This window comes from Stegostoma tigrinum, chromosome 15 (assembly GCF_030684315.1).
Source record: "Stegostoma tigrinum isolate sSteTig4 chromosome 15, sSteTig4.hap1, whole genome shotgun sequence".
Classification (NCBI taxonomy): Eukaryota; Metazoa; Chordata; class Chondrichthyes; order Orectolobiformes; family Stegostomatidae; genus Stegostoma; species Stegostoma tigrinum.
Genome location: NC_081368.1, coordinates 36,789,503 through 36,812,832, shown reverse-complemented (window position 1 = coordinate 36,812,832; position 23,330 = coordinate 36,789,503). Strand labels below are relative to the sequence as shown.

General features: G+C 43.2%; 1 long non-coding RNA gene across 1 annotated transcript in view; it reads right to left on the bottom strand.

The window, feature by feature from the left end:
- LOC125458940 (uncharacterized) overlaps window positions 1-23,330 on the bottom strand; it is a 156,565-nt gene that overhangs the window by 61,524 nt on the left and 71,711 nt on the right. Inside the window, exon 3 of the long non-coding RNA XR_007248927.2 lies at window positions 11,785-11,846. This is a non-coding gene — a long non-coding RNA (uncharacterized LOC125458940). The remainder of the gene's footprint in view (window positions 1-11,784; window positions 11,847-23,330) is intronic.

Sequence of the window (23,330 nt, the reverse complement as noted above, 5' to 3'; positions counted from 1 at the left end):
ACTATTGACTGCAACATCTTCCCCACTCACTCTCATCCACACCAAATCCCGACTAACATTAACCCTGTGTACCTTCAGAGCTGCCCATTTGCTTGGGACACCAGGTCAACTGTATGAAAAGTAACTGCTGGGCAAATCACTTTCATCTCCGTCAATACCCGCTTCTCTCAGAAAAACAATCAACATAAGATCAAAAAGAGTTAAGATGGATGGTGGGCTGTCCAACATTCAGCATCTTATCCCTAATGAGAGGGGGATCCTGTCTCTGACCCCCCAAGTGCCTGACTGACTGCTCATGCCACTCAACAGGCAGAGGCTGCCCATGACTTACTGTGCCAGAACCTCTTGAGTGAAACCTGTCTCCCTTGAATTAACTGAGGACTACTGACAACCATGCCAAGCTTCCTGCATTTGTGTCAATGCTAAATGGCAAAACATTACAGCCTGGTATCACTGGCTGAGAGGCAAGGCAAAAAGGGCAAGGCACCCCAAGTATGTGATAAGCATCCAGATAGGCTCAAAGTGAGTGAGAATGAAAAGAGCCCAGAGATACAGCCTGTTCTAGTCCATGCACTGGGTACATGTCCTAGAGATCAAATTATCCATGCTGCATCATTATAATGTTAGATGCCAATGCTAGTAGATGGAATGTGCATGTCAGGCTATGATTGTACCTTGGGATTCTTGTGCCTCATGTTCAACATGGAGCACGGAGCAAGCACCAAGCTGAATTCACCAGAATATGCACACTAACTTCCATCACATAGTCAAAGAATTGTACAGCATGGAAACAGACATTTCAGTCCACCTCATCCATGCTGACCAGATATCCCAAATTAATCTAATCCCATTTTCTAGCGTTTAGCCTATATCCCTCTAACCCTTCTGCTTCATGTACCCATCCAGATGCCTTTTAAATGTTGTAATTGTACCAGCCTCCACCACTTCTTCTGGCACCTCATTCCATCCATGCAACACCCTCTGCATGAAAAAAGTTGCCCCTGAGGTGCCTTGTAAGTCTTCCCCCTCTCAACTTACACCTATGCCCTCTAGTTTTGGACTCACCCATCCCAGAGTATTGACCCTATTCATACCCTCTACGTTTTTAAAAACATCTATAATGTCACCCCACAGCCTCCAGAGCTCTAAGGAAAACAGTCCTCGCCTGTTCAGCCCGTCCCTGTTGCTCAAACCCTCTAATCCTGGCAACATCCTTGTAAATATTTTCTGAGCCCTTTCAAGTTTAGCAACATCCTTCCCATAGCAGGGAGACCACAACTGCACATGGTATTCCCAAAGTGGCCTAACCAATGTCCAATGCAGCTGCAACATGACCGCTCAATTCCCATACTTAATACATTGACCAATACAGGCAACCATACCAAACAACTTCTTCACTGAGCTGTCCAGTTTCAAGGAACTATGAGCCGGCACTCCAAGGTCTCTGTTCAGCAACACTCCCCAGGACCTTCCCATTAAGTGAAGCAGTTCTGCCACTCCTCGGCCCATTGGCCCATCTGATCAAGGTCCCATTGTACTCTGAGGTAACCATCTTCGATGTCCACTATGCCTCCAATTTTGGTGTCATCTGCAAACTTACTAACCATACCTTCTACATTCACATCTGCATCATTTATATAAATGATGAAAAGCAGTGTACCCAGCACTAATCCTTGTGGCACACCGCTGGTCACAGACCTCTAGTCTGAAAAGCAACCCTCCACCACCACACTCTGTCTTCTACCATCAAGCCAGTTCTATCCAAATGACTAGCTCTTCCTGTACTCCATGACATTTAACCTTGTTAACCTATCTACCATGAAGAACCAGGTCAAATGCCTTACTGAAGTCAATATAGATCACATCCACCATTCTGCCCCCATCAATCCTCTTCGTCACTTCTTCATGTCAGGAATGCTTGGCATCTAGTTTGGTTACAGCAGATGGCAGGACAGGAAGGGCCAGATTAATGAGGTGAAATATGCAGTTAGTAAGGCTGTTAACCAGCAACGATCCCCTAAATAGCCAACGCATCACACACTTGCAAGAATCTCGCCTTGATAGCCAGGCTTTAGTTGAAAGATGCACTGAGTTTCACCCCATTTGAGATGGGCCTCACTGGATTTCTTACAGAATTCTGCCACATTTCTCACCACAGCCCATGTCCATTAGGCTACTATAGGGTTGTATACATAGTGTTGAACAAACGTTTCTTGTAGCTATAGGTGGAGTTAAGGCGGAGATTAAATCAGCCATGATTGTATTGAATTACAGAGCAGGCTCCTGGGGCTGAATTGCCATCTCTGCTCATGGTTCTTATGTTCTCTTATGGTATTAATGACAACTTAACAGTCCCATTTCTTTTCAAAGTGCCATGAAACTTAAACTAAAATGCAAATTTTGGATGTCATGATCCCTCCCCGCCACCCTACCCCACCCTTCCACCGGTACACTAAGGCAAAGGCCTGAACCTTTCCTAAAGAAGGTTTTCTAAGTGGCAGGATAGGATTCTGGAAAGCTGCGGAGTCTCCAGAATGTGTAAAACATTTTCAACGGGATCCCCACCTTCAAATGGAGAAATTGGCAGGAGGACCTGTAATCCGGGAGCAATTAATTTTCTGCTGTTGGGGTAAAGCTCATAAGAAGGGAGTTTGGGTCCAATGTGTTTTGATATCAGGCAGGGGAGGAGTGATTGAGGTGAGATGTGGAGAGTGCGACAGATACTTAGTGATCATGGCAGAAGCAGGAGAATGCGTTGGAGTGCTTGAAGGGCACTTGGCCATTGTAAGGAGGGTTCAGTAAACACATAATGCAATGAGTGCTCACAGGGAACCACTGGTATTTGTTGCGATATCCAATTAGAGTGGGTGTCCAAAGAAGTTGGAATGAGGGGAGAAACAGGTTAGCTTGGTGTCTGGAGGATAATGTTCTTGCTCCTCTGGCCCAACAGCAGTGCTGAGAGGGCACTTACCTGTTCCACTCAGTGCTCCTCTGGCTATCATCAGGTTTCCAGATGTCTAGCTAGCAAGATTTAAAACTGGGAGGGAGATAAAATCTGAAGTGCACTGTGCCAGTAAAACATCTGAATGAGCAACTCCCCTCTGGGGGTCAGTTTGGGAGGGAGTTTGTCTGCTTGCCACTCAGCTATCTCACGCCTTTTAAAGTGGGATGTGGACAGGTTAAGAGTTGTTTCAATGCAGGTTCAAGATTTCTAAAATTTTTAACTCCCCGCCCAATCCAAACACATCCAGAATTTGGAATTCAAATTAACTCCAAGGAATATCTTGATCTGAAATAACAAACAGACAAACAGCCAGATTTTGTGTGGGGAGAGAACTGTAACTAAAGTTATCTTTCTATTTTAAATAAGAAGTAACCAGGCTCCAAGAAAACAATCAGAAATGCAAAAGTAATAAGTTCATAGTAAGCTTTGACAATTGTAAAATGTACTGATTTACGGCCTCAGTGTGAAGTCAGCAATTTCTATGTCATGCATGCATTCTGGGAGTTGCTCATTGCGCAGAGTGAATGACAAATTGGGAAAATAAGTCATTTATTTGAGTGTGTAAGTATAGATCAACAATCTGACATGTTAGAACTAAAACCTGTTCTCCATTATCCAAGTCTCCGGTGAGTGGGTGGGTGTCAGATTCTGTTGAAGGAAGGATAACATCCCATGAGGAAATGTTGATGCCAACCTTTCCCTGGGTGTTTCAGAGGTTACCAAATTTCATCAACTTTGTCAGCGCCGTAAAAGACAAATTTCAATCAGCTGACTTGAAATGTAAAAAACTGATCAGGATGAACATTCAATTATTCAGGTTTTTAGACCTTGAGAGAATCCACAATCATCAAAAAATAATTGAATAACTGTAATAAAACAATTAATGGTAAAGCCATGTTCAAAACAAGTGTATACAATTTTTTAAGCAGTTTCTAATTCTTGAATCTGCAATTCATCTGATCATGCCTAGCTCAGTAAAAAGCACAACATATCATTGAGAGATAGCAGGAACTGTTGATGCTGGAGTCTGAGATAACAAGGTGTGGAGCTGGAGGAACACAGCAGGAGAAGCAGCATCAGAGGAGCAGGAAAGCTGACATTTCGGGTCTGGGCCCTTCTTCAGAAACGGAGGATGGGAAGGGGGCTCTGAAATAAATAGAGAGCGCCCCCTTCCCCTCCCCCATTTCTGAAGAAGAATCCAGACCCGAAACATCAGCTTTCCTGCTCCTCTGATGCTGCCTGCCTGCTGTCCTCATTCAGCTCCGCACCTTGTTACAACATATCATTGTATGTCTTCTAACGGTTATAAGAACACAGCACACTAATGCCCTTTAAGAAAGGAAATCTGCCCATCTTCTCCAAATTTGACTATATCGCACAGAAAATAACAATGTGGCTGACTGTGTTCTCTGAAACAATCTGCAAGCAAATATTTTCTAAATTTGATTTGATTATTACCCTGATCCAAAGGGCTGTACTCACCACACTCCTAGACCCAGTCCCATCATCAGAAACTTATTCCAAATCAGTACAAATACATTGGAAAAGTGAGAGCTCAATGCCAGTAGTAAAGGTTCTATAACACCAATTATTCTTATAATAGCTGTCAAAACTTGAAGTGGAGTCTCAAGCAGGAGCACGTCAGCATAACTGCTATATTCTATTGCTAACTATGTACGACTAATCTATTTAAACTGATGAGTTAGGCAGATGTTGCTGAGTTGCCATTCCCAATGGTGGAATAACTATTCACTGACAAGTAATCTACACAATTCAAGATGAACAGAAACTCTATCCATATGGCTTTAAGTTCATGAGTACGCTGATGTAGTTCCATATGTGTCAGAGACCTGATTGATCAAAAAGATTGTAAAGAACTCTGTCAGCTCTGGTCCAGCTCGTCATTCTTGGCCTTGAGTTACAAAATTCCAAGCCCCATCCTGCAGCCTGAGAATAAACATAGCTGACATTTCGATATAGTGCTACAGGAGGGTAGCATTATCAGAGGTGCTGTATTTCAGATTAAAGGCGACATTGCACTGTTTCAAAGAAGAGCACAGAAGTTATCCCTGGTGTCTTAGTCAATATATATTGCTCAATCAACATCACAAAATGGATTCCGAGATAGTGGTATTGTTCTGAAGAAGGGTCCAGACCCAAAACGTCAGCTTTCCTGCTCCTCTGATGCTGCTTGGCCTGCTGTGTTCATCCAGCTCCACACCTTGATATCACAAAATCGATTATCTATTCATCATCATATTATTGTTTCTGTGTGTTTGCTGTGCAACTGTCCTGTTTTCTATGTCACAACAGAGGCTACACTTCAAAAAGTACTTCATTGGCTGTAAAGAGTTTTAAAATATCCTTTGGTTGTGAAAATCATGACATAAAAGCAAGGCTTTCTTGTGTTTTTTTTTCCTTTCTGTCTATTTTGAATTCTTTATCATATTGAGTGCTTGGTTATTAGATTGCTCTTGATGTTATTCTTTACAGGATGTCCAATGGGTTTGAAGATGATGTTCCAATCAGTTTATTGGGTTTTGTGATGGCAGATAAGTCCAATGTGCGATCCTCAGGCTCTGGAACACATGATGGTGTGTTCCCTGATGGATTGGTAGATAATTTATTTTAATTTTGAAGCTTTCTGTCTGGTATCTCAATTTTGCCCCTGTATATTTTAGATTAGGCTTCTCAATGTGTTTAGTGCTTTCCAATGCCAGCTGTTCACAATGCACATTGACAATTTGGATGAAGGAATTGAATGCATCATCTCCAAATTTGCAGATAACACTAAGCTGGGTGATAATAAAGTGTGAAGCTGGATGAACACAGCAGGCCAAGCAGCATCTCAGGAGCACAAAAGCTGACGTTTCGGGCCTAGACCCTTCATCAGAGAGCTAAGGGTCTAGGCCCGAAACGTCAGCTTTTGTGCTCCTGAGATGCTGCTTGGCCTGCTGTGTCCATCCAGCTTCACACTTTATTATCTTGGATTCTCCAACATCTACAGTTCCCATTATCACTAAGCTGGGTGGCAGTGTTTGTAGCGAGGAGGGTGCTAAGGTTACTCAGGTATACTGGCTGAGTGGGCAAATGCTTGGCAAAAGCAACAGAATGTGGATAAACGTGAGGTTATTGACTTTGGTCATAAAACAGGGAGGCAGATTATTATCTGAATGGTGGCAGTTTAGGAAAAGACAAGGTGCAACAAGGCCTGGGAGTCATGTTGGAATAGTGGCTGAAGGTTGGCGTGCAGTGGCAGCAGACAGTGGGGAAAGCTAATGTAATACTGGCCTTCATAATGAAAAGATTTGAGTATTGGAGTAAGGATGTCTTGTAGCAGTAATCGAGGCCTTGGTGAGGCCACGGTTTGAGTATTGTGTGCAGTTTTGGTCTCCTAGTCTGAGGAAGGAAATTCTTGCTCTTGAGGGAGACCAGCAAAGGCTCACCAAATTGACTCCCAGGATGGCAGGACTGACATTGAAGGAAAAACTGGATTGCCTAAGATGATTCTCACTGGAATTTAGAAGAATGAGGGGGTATCTTATAACAGTGTATAAAATTCTGATGGGACTTGACAGTCTAGATGCAGGAAGAATGTTCCCAATGTTGGGGAAGTCCGGAACTATGGGTCACAATCTAAGGATAAGGAGTAAGCCAATCAGGACTGAGATGAGGAAGGATTCCTTCACTCAGGGTTGTGAACCTGTAGAATTCTCTCCCACAAGAACCTGTCGGGGCCAGCTCATTAGATATGTTCAAGAGGGAGGTGGGCGTGGCCCTTGCAGCTAAAGGAATCAAGGGATACGGGGCGAGGACGGGAATGGAATACTGTGATTGCATAATCTGCCATGAGCATACTGGATGGTGGTGCAAGCTTGATGGGCCAAATGGCCTACTCCTGCACCTATTTTCTATGTTTTTACATTTACTGAATGAGACTCCTCCATTTTGGTTGGTCACAAGCCAGAGTGTCCCATGAATCAGTGTTTATGTTTAACCTCTTCAGGAATGCTACTGAGGACGTCCCTACCGTTATTTTTAAACAGCCCTTCTGGGAGCCTCTGGCCACAACATAGTTCTGAATAATTACTTATAGAATCTGACACCAGGTATAGAAGAGATTAGCAGGTTTTGAGTGACACTGGGCATGTTTACTTGGAGAGCAAGTTGGTACTGATCCACCTTCCTTCCTACTGAATTTGGAAGATCTTTAAAAGGAGATACTGTTAAACATCTCCAGTGTTCAGAGATCCCTGCTGTAGGTTGTCAAATTTCCGAAGCATATAAAACCTATCATCTTAATTTCAGGCTTGAGATCCTGGTCCTCAAATGCTTTTTCCTTCTGTCAGTCAAAGGTCAAGATGGCACATTGAAGACATTTCATTATCTATGGTGCCATCTTTGAGGGATTCCCAATGTATGGAAAATTGTTCATTTCTTCTAGGATCTTGCCAAAGATCTTAGTTGACACGAGTCAGGTAGGTGTTATGCTACAGGGGGTTGGTTAGACAAGGACCTGAGTTTTCCACGTGTTTAGTGAAAGGCTCCTTCAGACAAGGAGTCAACAGTGCCCCGGAGTTCAGTTTCAAAGTTAGTACATAGGAGTATCATCTGCATATTGAATGACTCATGTTGGAGTGATGTTGACTTTGGATTGAAGGCAGTTTAGATTGAGTTATTTCTCGCCTGTTTTATCAATAATGTTTTGAAGGTGAAATGCAGCACTGTACCAAAGAAAATGGGAACGAGAATCAGTGAGATGACACAGCTTTGGGTTTCACTCAAATTTTCACTGAAATAGACTTTGTGATGTCTCCTTACTGGGATCTACAGCTTGTACTTTATAGTTAAGCAATTGTTGAGGATCAGCTGTTGATGAGGATATTCCATAAGCCTTCACGTCTGACATTTAAAGGTGTCCATGAGGTCCGAAATAAAAGCTACTTAGAATGGTTGGTGCTGATCTTTGCACTCTTCTTGAACTTGCTGCACAGTGAGGATCATGTCGGTGGCATGCATCTCAATGGATGAAAAACTCCCTCACTGCAAATCTGGAAGGAATTCCTCCACTGTTATGGAGAATTGAGGAAAAACTGTGAGGTTAGTGCAATATTTCCTGTTCATGGGATTCACCGAGATGATTTTTTTTTTGGTTTTTTATCACTTGCTGCTCCTTAATCTCTCTCTTCTAGTTACTTCCACTTGCTTGCAGGAGGCAGAGTGACTGGATCACAATTCATAAAATCCCTGACTTTCTGGACAGAAAGCCACAGATTACAGCAACTGATATGGGAAAATTAATTGGCTTTCTTCGAGATTCGTGTGCTTCTTACAACTCTGCAAAGGACACCACGTCTCCCTTCAGAGGTTTGAATGCTGCTGGCTCTTTCATTCACATCCACAAGCTTTGCAGCAACATGGAGGTTAATCACATAGCTGTCTGCAGGCAGAAGGCCTCTGATATTGAAAGCATGTCCATCCCTCCACAGACTAGTCAGTTAACTTTACTAGCTGAATTTCATTTTGTACCCCTGGTGCCATTTTACCTAACAAATCTTCCCCCACTGGGCTTGAATAAACACCAAGGTGAACAGCAATTAAAATAACTGCTCATGGCTTGCTTTTAAAAAGTGCAGGAATTCCTTCTACATTCTAGCTTTTTTAAAACAGCACTTTTCTTTTTCAGTCCAGAATACTGAAAAATTAATAAGAAATAGTCTTTTTACGTTTCATTTATTCCATGCTCTGATTTAGACAGAACCATTTGCGTATCCCATTCACATTTTCATAGTAGAAAACGATGGTTTCCCCACATCATGGGAAAGGATTCCTATATTCAAAGTTGATGGTCATGCAAGTGTTTTTCTTCATCCTTGACATGAGAGAATGGTACACTATAATGGCCACTGCCTGGGCCTATTTGTTTATGATGCTGGGGTTCTCAATTTCTTAACTGAGCTAACTAATGGTATATGTCCTATACCACTGTTTATGATCCAAGTCTGTTAGCTGCATCAGGCAGTCACAAGTACTTTGCAGCAGAGATAATGGAGTTCTGAGGAAGGGTCACCAGACACAAAACATTAACTCTGACTTTTTCCTTCACAGATGCTGCCAGACCTGCTGAGTTGTTCCAGCACTTTGTTTTTGTTCCAGATTTACAGCATCCGCAGTTCTTTCATTTTTCACCTTGCAGCATTAGCACAACAATGTTCTTTTATTCTGTCTCTTCATTGTATCAGTTTTGTTGTGATACTTGTATTAACACCTTACTGATCATCACTGTAAAGCGGGCCAAAAATCTCTATCAGTCATTGGACATACCCTGGGCTTAAATACCACCTCAAGGTAGAAGTTATGGGAATTATAGCATTTTGGATGAAAGTCACTGGGGCTCCAGGAAGCAGGGGCTGCAACTGAGCAAGGAAAAGGCTGGCCGGAACAGACTGGGGAATATACAAGCCCAGGGGCAGATATCTGGGACAGGGACTAGCTAAGCGAAATCAAAAGAAAAACCTTCCATTCATGCCTTGGCTAAAAAAAATGCAAGCCAGTTGACAGGAAATAAACAACCTCAACAATTTCAGACCTTTTGGAGCCTACACGGGTATCAACCCATTCAATTCCAAATCAGTGCTCAGGCACAAAGTCAGGGAACATTCCACACCGTTGCGTTACATGAAACCTTGTTCCACCTTGGAGCCTTCACACCACTATGTGAACTGAACAAATACGCATCCAAAGGAAATGCCAGACATTCCAAGCCCATCAAAACCATTCTTTCCAATCGAAAAACGATTATCACCCACTCCAGTGCTCAGGAAACCTTTCAACCCTGAAAAGAGGAGCAATAGCTCACAGATTTGGCAGGAGATAAGGGGGGCCTGCAGTGGGGTATAACTCGAGATCCCGATCCCAGCACAATGGTGAAGTGGAACATGCAGTGTAAAGCAAAGGAAACGGAGAGAGAAGCGAGAAAAGAAAGCGAGAATCCTTCACTGTGAGTGAGGCACCGCAAAGCCAACACAGCAAGGCCAACTACTGAAAACTAACTGCGAACCTCCACTTGACATCCAGAGGTGCCTGAAGGCATCCCGAGACACAACACTCCAAATGGGGCAACACCAGCAACATTCTCCACCAGCCACAACAATAACCCACTCGCAAAACCACCAGGAGGAGGGGAAAACCCAGGGTACTCCCCAGGCCGGTTCCACGCGTGCCCCTGCATCGACAGACACTGCCCGACTGACTATTATTGGTGAGAGATAATGGGAACTGCAGATGCTAGAGAATCCAAGATAACAAAGTGTGGAGCTGGATGAACACAGCAGGCCAAGCAGCATCCTAGGGGCAAAAAAGCTGACGTTTTGTCCTAGACCCTTCATCAGAAAAAGTCAGCTTTTGTGCTCCTAGGATGCTGCTTGACCTGCTGTGTTCACGCAGCTCCACACTTTGTCATCTTGACTATTATTGGTACCTTGTTTCATAGAATAGGATCCCTACAGTGTAGAAACAGGCCCTTTGACCCAACAAGTCCACACTGAACCTTAGAACATCCCACCTAGGCCCACCCCCCATAACGCAGCTACGCTACACATCCTGTGGTCCTTTGCAGAGTCCCTGCTACGGCAAGCAACTGCAGCCAGAGCCTGTTAAAATCATGGTTTTCACACCAGGCGTGAGCCCAAGGTCTTTGAGACCTCTAACCCAGCTAGGCTAGTCATAGACAGGGAAACGGTGTAGGGTAACTCTGAGGGAGGAAAGTGGGTTAGAACAGATAACTCTCTCTCTCTTTTTTCCCTATAGCATCATAACAGTCACCCACTATAGTAATTAACTGGGAGACAGCCTTAGTCAGAGACGGGGAGGGGGCGCGGTGTGGTTTCAATTCGATGTACACTTTCTTGCTTTGTAAATATATCAATGTTGCTTGTTTGTTTAATAAGAACAGTTTTCTTGACCTCTGAAACATCTGCCTCCAGTGTTTTTCCACCGCACCGCATCACACAAATGAGCTCAGGGAGCCGATAAACCGTGAACCAGGCAGCACTCCCTACATCACCTCACCTGATTTATTGTGTCCATCAGAATGACCCCAAACATTGGATTCTTTTTATCATGTGGTTTGATGCCACACAATGATTTGGGATCCAAAACAGACTATTCAAAGGAGAAGACAAAGTCAAGAACTATCTTCAGCCTTTGACATTATTTACGATACATTAATCCTAAACATTGCAATACATAGTATTCAGATATGTGAGGCTCTAACTTATACATGAGATAAAAACTAATTTATTTTCTTTGAACATTCATGTCCATGTACTCTCACTTTCTTTCAAATCTAATATAGCACAGTTTAGTGTAGTAGTGGCAATCTAAAGTGGTGTCTTCTAGCTCAGCTAATTGTCTGTTATTTATGTTCAGTGATATGCAGCTCCAAGTTATCATTACAATGTTGCTCCATGGTGCTGACTGCCTTACACAGCAAACAGAAACAATGCCACAAGAAAATTAACAGTGAAGGCCTCCAGATTCGAGAAGGGGGCCCATCTCTGTCAGTGTCTCACTACCATTCTGAAAACCTCCAGCTAGCAGAAGCTGGAGTGTGCTCATTGTTCCTGGTTGACTAAAGTCCAGCATAAATCACAGTTGTGAAGAGCTCCTTTATATCTCTTCCACAAATATCATGATTGTTTTCATGAAAATGGGTAAAAGATACCAGATGTCGTGAGTGTAAGCATGAAGCTTTTGTGAAACTAGAGTGGAAACCTTACCTTGGCTCACATGAAAAGCAGCAATCCTGCAGATGCCAGAAGGAATCAGTACAGCATAAAACCTGTAACACAAAGAATAAATAACAGATAAGAACATGGGCGATACAATACCTCACATACATCAATGACATGCAAGGTTTCTTCAGGGCCATCAAAATGCTCTGTGGCTCAAACAACCAGGACCAGCTCCAAGCATGGCTCATCGATGGAAGGCAGTTATTCAGGAGACTAGAAACCCTTCAAATTAAATATCTTCAATTCCATTCCTCAATACCTCAGCAGATTTGGCCTTGGCCCTGTCATAGTCCAGGACAAAATTTTGTAAAAATCTTCAATAAATGAGAAACAACAAATTCCTTGTTGAAATTCTGAAACGCTTCTAACATGACCAACAACCTCAAATCCCTCACTTGGGCAATATCAGGAATGTTGCACCTGTGACTATGTTGAAGAAGAGCGACAGCTTTTATTGTGATAACCAAAAAGGAACCTCCCTGTGTCTGCCACTGGGAAGAGAAGTGCCACAGAATTATTTGCACTGGGACATTAGTAGATTCAATAAACCATCAAGTTTATATTCAAAGTTAAACCATGCATCTGGGCAATGTTTTTATTTGTAAAATCTTAAGACCCAAGAACTATCTGAAAAAGGAATGGAAGTGGAACATTCTTACATAATAATAAATGCAACATTAAGGGAATATATCTATGTGGCTCAATCCCCAAGAAAGCTACTAGGATCTTAAGCTCTGAAATTCCTATCACACCTCTCTGTATCTTAACCTGTCTTTCCTTATCAAAGATGTTCCTTAAAACTTCCTCTTTGATCAACCCATTCGATTTTATCTCCTGATAAGGCTAGATTTCAAGTTTTGTAGGATAGTTCTTCTGTGCAGCAACTTGCACATTTTATGACATTGAAAGCATTTTTAAGTACATGTGCTGTTTTTGATGTTATTTTAATGTATATGGTCTGCAAGCCTACTAGACCAGGGCAAGACACAAATAAATTGTCAGCTGGGAAATGCTGAAATGATAGACAATTTTAATGAACTGTAGTTTATTTCAATTCCTTTAGAAAATACCAACAAGATATTTTATCCTCTTGCTTTAAAGAGATGCATATCTTCAGAACTGCAATTCCAACTGGACTCTGTATCAGTATTCCTGAAATTAAATAACTTATTTGCAATGTGTCACGAAAATTGGTGTGCATTAAAATTAAACTAATTATTGGCAATTCTATTTTGTTAAAAAGCTCAAAAGTAGTGCAAGATTGCATATGATGCTGACTGCACAATATACATCCAACAAATTCAATTTTTGATATATGAGCTACATTTTTCTAAATTATGTAAACCATGTATCAGTATAAACCAGCAAACAAATTGAGAATGTAACTGCCATTACAGTTCAACATTACGTGCAACGATAAGTCAACTCTAAATGACATTGAAATAAATAGTTAGAATACAACATAGTATAAATCACAGTTTGTCATTGACAGAAGATTATAGAGGAGACAAAGCATCACCTGTTGAAATCATTAATGTTATTAAATATACTGATATGTTATATTACATTGAGATGGTGTGTTATATTAAGATGTTAAATACTGACATTAAGCACTTTAACATTAATGTTGATTAGAATATATAGTAATGGTTAATTTTAATCTATATCTGCTGTAACATTTTTCTAAATTGTGTAAATTTTGGATCTGCTGTTGCTTTTCAGCTCTTCCTACAAATAATTCAGATCATTGAACTGTTTGGTTTGTGTAAGGAAATCTGCCACTGTCTCTTACAAAGAATCATTCTACTAATCCCTCCCTCCCCCATATCAACAAGCAACACAGTTGTTCCCATGGAGAGTTACAGAATATGAATGACAACTGAGGCTGGTTTTGCATTCTGGGGGTCGATAGGGCAATCTGTGGGTCAACGTCTATGATATCTCATTCTCTTCTCTCCCAAAGGAATTTGTGTTGAGTGCATGCTGCAATAGTAAGATGTGGTTCCAAATGTACCCACATGGGCATTCGAGCCTCAAGAGAAGGACCGGGTTTAGCAAAACTCGGATCTTTTCTTCATAGAAAAATATGGGTTAATTGTTAAATTAAGGTACATCAATTGTCCACTTGATAAAAGTGGTGATAAAACAAACCTTTTCTTTCCAGGCAAGTCAGATTACAGTAAAGGAAAGCAAACAATTCTGCTACGAATAGGAGTTAAGTAGGTAACGAAAACTTAATCTATTTCTCAGCCTTCCAGCGTTGTGAAATCTATTCATCAGTTCTGAGGAAGGGTCACTGGGCCCGAAACGTTAACTCCACTTTTTCCTTCACTGATGCTGCCAGACCTGCTTAGCTTCTCCAGCAACTTTGTGTTGTTCCTGATTTACAGCATCCGCAGTTCTTTCGCTTTTTAATGTGAAGCCTGTTGTCTTGTTCAATCTTACTTTCTCCTTATTTAAGAGCGACATTGGTTTATCTAATTATTATTTTCTGATTCATCTCATCTTCTTTCTTGTTGTTTTCTGTCTCTATACGCTGTGCAAAAGGAAGTTGATTCATCATCTTGTTTTAACTAGAAAATAAATTCCTAATGATAGGTTCCAGTGATCCTTCCTGTACATCAGGCACAGTCTTCATTTAGGATTTAATAAAATCAGAACATGCACAGATTTCACGGAAGAGCCTTTCTGTGTCTGTTTTTGCCACTGGCCCAAGGTCTCATTTGCTGAGGCAATCTGGTAGATTGTGTGCGATGACCACTCCTTGTTGAAAAAATGCACGCACACATACGTTACTTTCATCCATTGAAACTGTCAACCTGGAAGGTGGAGCTCTCTTGGATAACCTCAACAGGGACAGATCTAAATGCTGTACTGTAAGCAATGCTGAAGAACTCCTTTGTCTCGACACAGATAATGTTTCCCTAAGCGAGGCACAACATAAACGAAAAAGCTCAATTCAAAGAACAAGGCAGTAGAAACTGCCCGAACACTTCCTGAAACAAACCAGGTACAACAGCCACATCACCTTTCTCAGTACCTGCCTACGGAACCAGATCATCCCCACATTCAAGCCTTCCCAGTTTGGCCCCAACCGTGACAATGTCTACATTCAGAACATTGAGACCCTTCAGAAGTGTTTCTCCCTGGGACTCCTGAAACGCACATTCCCCTGCACATCCGCCAATGTGGCATACTGCATCTGCTGTACCCATTGTGGCTTCCTCTACATCAGGGAAACCAAGCGGAGGCTTAGGGACCACTTTGCAGAATGCCTACGCTCGGTTCGCGCTAAACAACTGCACCTCCCAGCCGTGAACCATTTTAACTCCCCCTCCCATTCCACAGATGACATGTCCATCCTGGGCCTCCTGCAGTGCCACAACGATGCCACCCGAAGGTTGCAGGAACAGCATCTCATATTCCACTAGGGAACCCTGCAGCCCAATGGTATCAATGTGGATTTCACAAGCTTCAAAATCTCCCATCCCACATACTGCTTCCCAAAACCAGCCCAGTCCGCCCCCGCCTCCCTAATCTGTCCTTCCTCCCACCTATCCCGTCCTCCCACCTCAAGCCCTACCCCATCTCCTACCTACCAACCTCATCCCACCCCCTTGACCTGTCCGTCCTCCCTGGACTGACCTATCTCCTCCCTACCTCCCCACCTACACTCACCTTTACTGGCTCCATCCCCGCCTCTTTGAACGGTATGTCTCCTCTCCATCTATCTTCTCTTCTATCCATCTTCTATCCACCTCCCCTTCTCTCCCTATTTATTTCAAAACTCCCTTCCCCTCCCCCATTTCTGAAGAAGGGTTTCGGCTGAAACATCAGCTTTCTTGCTCCTATGATGCTGCTTGGCCTGCTGTGTTTATCCAGCTCTACACCTTGTTATCTCAGATTCCCAACATCTGCAGTTCCTGCTATATCAGCTACATCTTCCTTTGGAAAAGCCATCCAGAAAAAGAATGATGCCTTCACAGGCTGAACTTTACCATCAAAAATGAACTTCTCTTTTCTCAATGACCCTGGCTATGAGATAAACAAATGTCTCAGCCTAATGAAAAATCAGCATACCACCATCCTCAACATATATCCCTTGACAACTGAGTCAACAGATGTGGCAAAGGATGTATTCTTTTTTCCATCCCCACCCTTGTCTGCTTTCCGGAGAGACCACTCTCTCAGTGACTCCCTTGTTCACTCCACACTGCCCTCCAACCCGACCACACCCGGCATCTTCCCCTGCAACCGCAGGAAGTGCTACACTTGCCCCCACACCTCCTCCCTCATCCCTATCCCAGGCCCCAAGATGACTTTCCATATTAAGCAGAGGTTCACCTGCACATCTGCCAATGTGGTATACTGTATCCATTGTACCCGGTGTGGCTTCCTCTACATTGGGGATTGCTTTGCAGAACACCTCCGCTCGGTTCACAATATACAACTGCACCTCCCAGTCGCGAACCATTTCAATTCCCCCTCCCATTCTTTAGATGACATGTCCATCATGGGCCTTCTGCAGTGACACAATGATGCCACCCGAAGGTTGCAGGGACAGCAACTCATATTCCACTTGGGAACCCTGCAGCCCAATGATATCAATGTGGACTTCACCAGCTTCAAAATCTCCCCTTCCCCCACTGCATCCCAAAACCAGCCCAGTTCGTCCCCTCCCTCCACTGCATCACGCAACCAGCCCAGCTCTTCCCCTCTCCCCCCACTGCATCCCAAAACCAGCCCAGCCTGTCTCTGCTTCCCCAACCTGTTCTTCCTCTCACCCATCCCTTCCTCCCACCCCAAGCCGCACCTCCATTTCCTACCTACTAACCTCATCCCACCTCCTTGACCTGTCCATCTTCCCTAGACTGAACTATCCCCTCCCTGCCTCCCCACCTATACTCTCCTCTCCACCTATCTTCTCCTCTATCCATCTTCGGTCCGCCTCCCCCTCTCTCCCTATTTATTCCAGAACCCTCACCCCATCCCCCTCTCTGATGAAGGGTCTAGGCCCGAAACATCAGCTTTTGTGCTCCTGAGATGCTGCTTGGCCTGCTGTGTTCATCCAGCTTCACACTTTACTATCTTGGATTCTCCAGCATCTGCAGTTCCCATTATCTCTGAATATTTATGGATCTGGGTTTCTTTGTCCTGAATGGTGTCAGGCATCTTGAGTGGTGTGAAAGTTGAACTCATCAGGCAAATAGGGCATATTCTCTCACATTTATAACTTGAGCCGTGTCGACTGTGGACGACCTTTAGAAAGTCACGAGGTGGGTTACTTGCTTCAGGATTATTACTGTCTGACTTGATCTCATAGCCACAGTATTTATATGGCTAGCCCAGTTCAATTTCTGGTCACTGGCAACTCCTAGGGTGATGATGGTAGGAGCTTCAATGATGCTAGTACCATTGAATGTCAATGAGGCAATGGTTAGGTTCTCCCTTGATGGAGATGACTATTGTTCAGCACTTGGGTAGCGTAAATACTACATGCCACTTGTGAACCCAAGCCTGAGGATTGTTTGAGCTGCATCCATCCAGGCAAGTGGAGAGTATTCCATCATATGCTTTTTTGTGTTTTGGAGTTGATGGGCTAGCTGATTTGGGTAGTCAAGATGTGTGTTACTCCTCAGAATTCCCAGTCTCTGATTTGTTCTTGTAGCCACTACATTAAATTATCAGGTCCAGTTAGGTTTATCATCAATGTAGTGGCCCCTGGACATTAACAGCAGTCAAGTTGGTATGAACAATGTCATTAAACATGAACAGGATGTGGTTTGAATCTATCTTGTTGTAGTTGAAGTGTTATTCTATATTTATTAGGCCAACTTTCAGATTGCTGGGGACTTGCTATGAATAGTTGTGACCGAGTAGGCTTGAGCAGTTAAATGGCCTGCTCCTGTTCCTAATTCATATGCATATACACACTGCTTCAGTAATTCTCTTCATTGTTGGGTGGAAGTTGGTATTGTAACTGTACTAGAATGGTGTTGCTAAGGGCAAGGCTAGTTCCAATGCACCAGTCTTCAGTATGGCAGCTAGCATATTGTCACGTCCTATAGCATTGTTGCATTCAGTGTGTTCTGCTCTTTTTGATATCACGGCTGGTAATTAAAATTGGTTAAAGACTTGCATTTGTGATGCTGGAGACCTCAGAAGTGGGGCTAAAATGGATTATCCGTTCAGCATTTGGAGATGAAAATGGTCAAAACCATGAAAACACAGAAACCAGGAGCAAGAGTAGACTGTTCAGCCCTTTGACCTGTTCCACCATTCAATATGATCTTGGCTGATTCTCTACCACAATGTTATATTCCCACTCACTCTCTATACCACTGATGCCTTTAAAATCTAAAGGTGTATCTACTTTATTCTTCAATATATTACTTGACATGGCCTTCACAGCCTTTTGTGGTAAACAATTCCACAAGTTCAGTACTCTTTGAGTGAGGAGTGGTTCCTCATCTCAATCCTACACTGCCTACTCAATATCTTGAGATGGCAAACCCTGGTTGCAGATTTTCCAAACAGGAGAAACATCCCCTCTGCAGTTAGTCTATCTAACCCTTCAGAATTTTATATATTTCAATCAGATCCCCTTTCATCCTTTTGAACTCGAGTGCATTCAGGCCTCGTCAAACCGATTTCTCCTTGTTAGGGTAGGCCTGCTATTCCTGGTAAAAACCGAAAGAACTGCGGATGCTATAAATCAGGAACAAAAACAGAAGTCGCTGGAAGCTCAATGCGTCTGGCAGCATGTGTGAAGAAAAAAATCAGAGTTACGTTTCGGGTTAACGTTATTTAGTGCAAAACTCAAAGTTTCAGTTTCCCAGCACAAGACATTTCTGCTCTTACTTGGAAGCAAAATATTCAGAACCACATTAGAAAAAAAAAATTAGTTGCAAGAGTTAAATGTGGGGAAATATGGAATAAAATGGATCAGCTGCTCCTGGGACCAACATATATATTTTCACAACAGTAAAATTCAGTTGGAGTGATGGTTGATTCCATCATTGTCTCATTTCCATGACACAGAGCCAATTTCAGCACAGAGATACAAGTGCTGCAATACAGAAACAGAAGGAATCCATCAGTTTCAACATGATTGGACCCACGTGGCTTTGATTCTGTGGCTTCCTCCAATGCCTGCTACCTCATCAAAAGAGAATTTCTTTCCTCAAGAAGCAAAATGTTCTCTGTGCTTCAGTGTTAGCTCCTCGATCCATGGACTCTGTTTCTGGGATCCCAATAAAAGAGAAATTGCGCTGACTGTTAGAACTGATACAGCTGCATGAACACAGCACTGAACCTTGTAATGAGAGCCCGCTCCCTACCCGCACTCCTTGTTTAAGTTGGCTGCTGACATAGAAAAAGCTTGCCCAAAGAGCTTGGGTGGTACCAGACTTGGCTAGGTAGTGAAAAATGTTTGCACAGCAGTGATTCTTAAAGACTTACTGCTTAGAACGCCAATTCTGGTGGTGCAGGGAGGTAGACAAATTGTTGCTGCAGCACAGGCGTATAGGAAATACTACACACAAGGTAAATTTGCTACTCTCTCATCAGACAAGGGTGGTGAGTTTAATGTAAGGGTCACCACCCCTCAGGCAAGAGGCAAGGCTGAGAAGGCAGGACATTCATGGTGACCTCAGCCAGTGCTGAAATGAATCCATGCTGCTGGTGGCACTCTGCATCACATCCCAACTATCGAGCTAACCAATCCCCACTGAACCCTTATATTGAAGAGCTGAAGATGTAGCTGCGCCATACGTGTCAAAGGTGGTCAATCTTATTATTGTGCCAGTGAGGTGAACAGATCTGCATGCAGGAGATAACTCTGATCAATGGTCACAATCGACCATGTATTTTGTCTCCATCAGGCATTGTGGCATTATTTACAATAAATAACTGCTGCCAGATTTTTGTCCCTTGACAAACCAAATAATAATTCTGTGGTCAAATAACACATAACTACTAACTCAGCTCAAACTCTTTCTTTGCATGACATTAAAATCCACAAGAAAATCAAAGTACGTGGTCGTGTGTCATAGATGCAAAGCATAAAGACATTCTCTGAAGCTGGGTTAAATCCTGGGCTAGTGACAGGTGACAAGTGGCAAAATGACTCAGGGATAATTGGATTCACTTATTGTTTTCTTGCTGATTTCTTTTTCTGAATTTCAATCTTCTGTAAATCCCCAAAAGATATTCATCCTGTTCCAGTTGGATTGTGTTTCTGTTTTGGATTTTGTGTTCCGAAAGGTGCCAGATACTAAGAATAACAAATTGCTGGGATAAAATGGAGATCAATCCAATTATTGCCTTCAGAAAAAGGCAGTGATTGTTAAATTAATGCATCGAGGAAAAGCCTTTAAGGATGGACTATCTCCCTATGAGAAATCTTGGTAATACTTTCACGTACATGGTTAACAATTGACCAAAAACAAAACCCGTGCAAAATGTCCTATAACGAGATCTTGATATTTAAAGGAAGCTATTAGGCCATTGACAAAACCTTACTCTGTGTTAAAGCACTCAACAGAAAAGCAGGTACTTAGTTCTCCAACTATTATGTGCTTGGCCCACTCAGCATGGTGGATATTACAGAATCAGAGCTACATGTTAAACCCCGACCAAAAGCATACTAGTTTTAGGGGGAACACGTTTTCCCCTCCATCAATGAATCTTGATGAGCAGTTTAAATGATTAAGGAGTTGATGGATTCAGGAGCCACTTATTAATTATGTGCATCAATTATATCTTACTCATGACATGCAGTTTCTATGTTTCAAATGCTCCAATGGCAGATTTTCTATGATTAACACGGATATCATAATGTAAACATCATGGTCAAAATCAATTAAGGTCAAATTAGCATAGGCATGAGGGTTTTCCTTCAATGAAAGGGTCGATCAACTGTGAGCCCACTATGTTCTATTTTCCCTATTACATTGCATATATTTTCCCTATCGCAGTGCCAGTTATATCCTGGCACTGCTTTATTTCTCTTATAAGAAATGTTAGTTTTAACAGTCAACTTGTACTACAATGATACATTCAAGGTAGCTATCCATCCATTTCCACATCTTCTCACTCTCAAATTGATTGCTAGGCAAGTTTTAAGAATGAAAGGGAAGTACAGTTACAGAAAAAAGACAACACGATAACAGAATGGAAGTCCATTTATTGGTGCACTTTATTACTATTAATACTTGCCGTTCGCCTGAGATTTAAAAATTCACAATTTTGGTTTGTCAGATTCAGAGAACTTGGGCAGGCTTAAAGTTCGGAGTAAACTGTATGATAGATTGAAATGTCAGTAAAGCAGATACTCTACATGAATTTATGTGCACCTTAGGGGCCACAGTGCTTACAGAACCAATGCAATCAAGAGATAATGGGAACTGCAGATGCTGGAGATTCCAAGATAATAAAATGTGAGGCTGGATGAACACAGCAGGCCAAGCAGCATCTCAGGAGCACAAAAGCTGACGTTTCGGGCCTAGACCCTTCATCAGAGAGGGGGATGGGGGGAGGGAACTGGAATAAATAGGGAGAGAGGGGGAGGCGGACCGAAGATGGAGAGTAAAGAAGATAGGTGGAGAGAGTGTAGGTGGGGAGGTAGGGAGGGGATAGGTCAGTCCAGGGAAGACGGACAGGTCAAGGAGGTGGGATGAGGTTAGTAGGTAGCTGGGGGTGCGGCTTGGGGTGGGAGGAAGAGATGGGTGAGAGGAAGAACCGGTTAGGGAGGCAGAGACAGGTTGGACTGGTTTTGGGATGTAGTGGGTGGGGGGGAAGAGCTGGGCTGGTTGTGTGGTGCAGTGGGGGGGGGGGGGGATGAACTGGGCTGGTTTAGGGATGCAGTAGGGGAAGGGGAGATTTTGAAACTGGTGAAGTCCACATTGATACCATATGGCTGCAGGGTTCCCAGGCGGAATATGAGTTGCTGTTCCTGCAACCTTCGGGTGGCATCATTGTGGCAGTGCAGGAGGCCCATGATGGACATGTCATCACGAGAATGGGAGGGGGAGTGGAAATGGTTTGCGACTGGGAGGTGCAGTAGTTTGTTGCGAACTGAGCGGAGGTGTTCTGCAAAACGGTCCCCAAGCCTCCGCTTGGTTTCCCCAATGTAGAGGAAGCCGCACCGGGTACAGTGGATGCAGTATACCACATTGGCAGATGTGCAGGTGAACCTCTGCTTGATGTGGAATGTCATCTTGGGGCCTGGGATGGGGGTGAGGGAGGAGGTATGGGGACAAGTGTAGCATTTCCTGCGGTTGCAGGGGAAGGTGCCGGGTGTGGTGGGGTTGGAGGGCAGTGTGGAGCGAACAAGGGAGTCACGGAGAGAGTGGTCTCTCCGGAAAGCAGACAGGGGAGGGGATGGAAAAATGTCTTGGGTGGTGGGGTCGGATTGTAAATGGCGGAAGTGTCGGAGGATAATACGTTGTATCCGGAGGTTGGTAGGGTGGTGTGTGAGAACGAGGGGGATCATCTTGGGGCGGTTGTGGCGGGGGCGGGGTGTGAGGGATGTGTCGCGGGAAATGCGGGAGACGCGGTCAAGGGCGTTCTCGATCACCGTGGGGGGAAAGCCAAGAGCTAGTTTATCAGGGCCCTGTAAAATGGTCTATATATTGTCTCTGCGACCAGTATGCTGAAAGGATAGGCAAAACCTAAAAGAAAGGGCGGCAAAAGGTAAATCACTTTCAAATTTCTTAAAGGGAAAAAAATAGAGAATAAATCATGACAGTACAGCTGGGCAAGTAATCAAACTAACAATCTATCATGCAGATGAGGATGTTGACACTCAGTTTATTTTGCAGTAACTTTATTAGCGTAATTCTACCAATTTAACTCCAATTAAAGTTAAGCACAGCCAGCTGAGTCATCGGTTAATTTTGAAACAAACGAATGTGCAAATAACACCTTTCATGTTCTGAGCAGAATCATGGAACATGTCATTCAGCAAATGACAGACCCAAGACAAACAACTGTTCTACTTTGCAGGAATGGGCAGCCCAAAATCAGGAGTCAGAGCTGCTTTTCAATTGGCGCAGGAAGTATTATTTCTAAATAAACATATTTTATGTGGCACTATTTTAGTTTGTTTTATTCCTTCCCCAACCCACTTCAATCCACTCTGTAAATGTGAGGAGGTTTCTCTAAAAGGATTGCCCCCTGGGCAACAGTGTTAGAAGCTTGGGGACAAACCAGAATCCATATTCCTGATCACCATCCAGTGACAACTAATCAGACATCCATTGACAACAGTGTTGATTTTGAGAGTGATGCTCCCATTGTTGAAAAGCCTACTTACATTCATATACAAGGCAAGCCAGTGATTAACAAGCAAGCTGTAAGAAGGAACAACAAACAACAAGAGATGGGACTAGAAATTGAATAGTTCTTTTTTGTGGTGCAGGTTGGTGATTCACAATGTGCCTGCCGCAATGCCAAACACCCAAATAAGCGCAGCCACATAATTTTTGTGAATATGGCATGGCCACAAATGGACCTCACTTTGCACACCT